This window comes from Drosophila sechellia, chromosome 2L (genome assembly GCF_004382195.2).
Source record: "Drosophila sechellia strain sech25 chromosome 2L, ASM438219v1, whole genome shotgun sequence".
In the NCBI taxonomy this organism is placed as follows: domain Eukaryota; kingdom Metazoa; phylum Arthropoda; class Insecta; order Diptera; family Drosophilidae; genus Drosophila; species Drosophila sechellia.
In genome coordinates this window covers 16,899,783-16,903,050 of record NC_045949.1, presented here as the reverse complement: position 1 = coordinate 16,903,050, position 3,268 = coordinate 16,899,783, and positions in this window count along the sequence as shown.

The following is a 3,268-nucleotide window of genomic DNA, read 5'->3' as shown; positions in this document are numbered from 1 at the left end:
TAAATCCTTATTTAACAAGTATATTTCACTTTTCATGGAACTTCGTACAAATGGCATTTATCCAGAGGTCAATACATCCCCTAAAAATCCCATTTCTAAATGCATCACCAACCACTTTTTTTTTGTATTTTCCGTGCCTTAGTTTAGTGTGCTGCACGTGACTTGATTGTCAGTTGCAATTTAAGAATTCGATAGTTTGACAATGCATTTTGGCTCGTTTCGCTGCGTTTCTCCCCTGAATCGATCGATTCCTATACGATTTGGGAGTGGGGGTGGAGGTCAGAGGTCAGGCAGCAGTTGCGTGCTGAGGGTGAAAAGAAAAGGAAAACAAAACACAAAAATGCCGAATAAATAATCGTGTATTTCACTTCGTTTGGATGACTTGGCCAAGGAGTTTTAAATGACATCAATCGCCTGGGTAACGTCTGCTTTATTGCTTGACTTATGTAGCCTTCGAATTAAAAAAGATGTTTGGATTATTTTAAGTTAAGTATTTATTTATTTTGGCTATAGCCTCTTTTAGCTTTACCAAATCTTAAAATTTATAGTATCTTAATTTAATCTATTGATTGGAAGTTAAATCATTGACATTTACGTTCTTGGAATTTGTATATACTTATCGAGTTTATTCTGTTAATACGATAAGTAGACTGAACTGCAATTTTAAAGCAATATGTGTTATACGATTTTATTTAAAAAAAACCACCATAACCCTTTTAAACCTCTCTTCTGGTCAATTCGATGGGATTATTGGGCAAATTGGATGGCAAACGAATCTTTAATCGCTTCCATCTTTGGCGCAAAAATATTTTCTGCTTTTAAACAAGCTTACCATTTTTATTTTATGTTTTTCATTCGCTTTGGAAAGTTTAACTCATTCATGTGCAAAAATTTTCCATGGGGAGGATTGGTCGAGTGGCGAGAGCCGAGAGCTCTGGAGCCCACAGTTCATTTAAGCGTGTAAAAACATAAATCAAAAAGACCCGGCCTAATGGCCACACACAGTTGTCCCCCTTATTTTCCTCGTTTGCCACTCTGTTTTTCCACTCCATCCCAACCAATTTCCCCCTTTGTTTCCCCTTCTATTTTGGTCCTGCGCGGCACCCGAAGTGTATATAAATTGCCTACTTGCATTTTAATTAAACTGGTTAAAAAGCATAGGCAATGTCAAGCGCTAGACCAACTTTTGCTTTCCCAATTTTACCCGTTTCAACATTCTGACTGGAACAATGACCAGTGATGTGAGCATTTGACCCTTTGATTGACTAACTGACCGCAGTTGATTTTGAGCAAATATCAGGCTGCCAATTGAGTTATTGTGAGTGGTTAAAAGGCTGTGTGGCCGTGGAAAAAATTAATAATAAATTAATTTTTGTTTTTATAATTTGTGGTTTTTTCTTTTTTTATACAAGTTGTTGGTATACAGTTGAAAAAAATCGCTTAATAGTATTTAATGCTTTATTTTTTCTCTAAGAACATTAGGCGCAATATACTCCTCTTCCAGTTTATAGAACACACATTTCATAATTCTCCTGTTCGTGATTAATTTCGAGCACTCCTCTATATTGAATTCCGTTCCCTGCATTTCACTTGCAACCATCCCATTTCCTCCTCCTCGCTTTACAGAGGTTGTTTGTGGCAGCTGTTGCCGCATTTTGATGTAAATAATGTTTGCTAAATATTTCTCCGTTGCAATGCTGCGACTCTCTCATTAAATTTACATTTTCCCAACGTAAAAAAGTGCGCCCAGGGCGCTGGCGGAGGGGTTGGTGGTGTCCGCTGGACATTTTGGTCAGCATGCCACTTCCAGTTGACAACATATGGCACCTCTGGCCGAAACCCTGCCTGCCGGCAATTTGCCTAACCCTCGAGGAGGAGGTGGGGGGGCCAGGAAACTTCAGAGTGGGACAGCGTGACCAGGTAATGGACTGTAATTATGCTAAATAAGCCATGCAAAAAGTGTGGATGTGTGTGGGTGAGTGGGTCCTTTAGAGTGGTTAGAGTTCCCGCTGTGCGAGCTCTGCCTGAGTTGCCTTTGATGGAAAGAGAAAGTTGATGAAGTTACTCAATTTGAACATGCCCATCCCATTCGTGCCACTCCCTTAGGCCCCGCGATATGAAATGTAAACCCAAAGAATGTTGACATTCCTTTAATCTACAATTCATTTACTAGAAAATTGAAGTGCAAAAGGGAATGCGTTTGAAATTAATAGCTTAATAAGGGATCTGAAGTATTTAATGATGAGGGAATTGTCCAGTGTAAGAAAATAGGAAAAATATTTCAGAAAAATATAAATATAAAATCCTAGTTAGTGTTTATCCTACTCCAATTCTTATGGTTTACTTATGTGTTGAGCGTTTTATCACCTGTCGAGTTGTATGATGCATTACCGAACATAAGCTAAAACTATAAAATGGCTCAGAAAGCTCCTTTAATATTTCACTTTCTTACACACATTTCTCTTATTTTTAGATCAATCTGTTAGCAGATATATCTGCGTAACCCTTACTTCCAGCTGGCCATCAATTATTTTATTTATTTACATTCATTGTGCTAACTTTTTCTGCCATTTACATGTTAATCCTTAAAAACGCTGAGCCTCTCACAACGGAAAAGTCTGGCATATGAAGAGGGAAGCGAAGGATTCAGACTACTGAGGGCAAGGAGAATCGCATACGAATACCAAACAATTTACAGTTCCCTCTGTCTTTTTTTTTGCACCCACTTAACCCACCAGAAAACCACCCACGCAGCTTCAGGAGCGAGCGGAAGGCCTTAACATTTATGATTAATGAGCCTTAACTTTTGCACTTCATGGCAATTTATGCGGCGTCTGGCCATTTGGCTTTTTCATATCTCTTTGCCAGACTGAAATTTCACCTCCCAGTTTCAGCATTGGTTAAGTTAAGACAGGCAACAATTGTAAATGTTTGTTGCGCAATTAAAAGTCCGATCCAATGCTGCCAGCATTCCCCCGGTAATTTGATTTATTCGGTCTGCCTTGCCTCCATGGCAATCAAAACCAGGTTGCCACAAATAAACAAGGAGGCATGGATTCAGGAATGCGGAACCACTTAACACCCTTTAATCCGCTTAAATACACTTTTCAGGAAGTTACATGGGCTTCATAATTAGGTTAATTAATTAATATATAACCTAACAACAGAAAAAATAAATAAGGAATATTTTAAAATGAACATAAGTTTAGTATACCATAAATTTTGATTATTTTTACTTAAATGAACATTTATTTCTAACGATAGGATA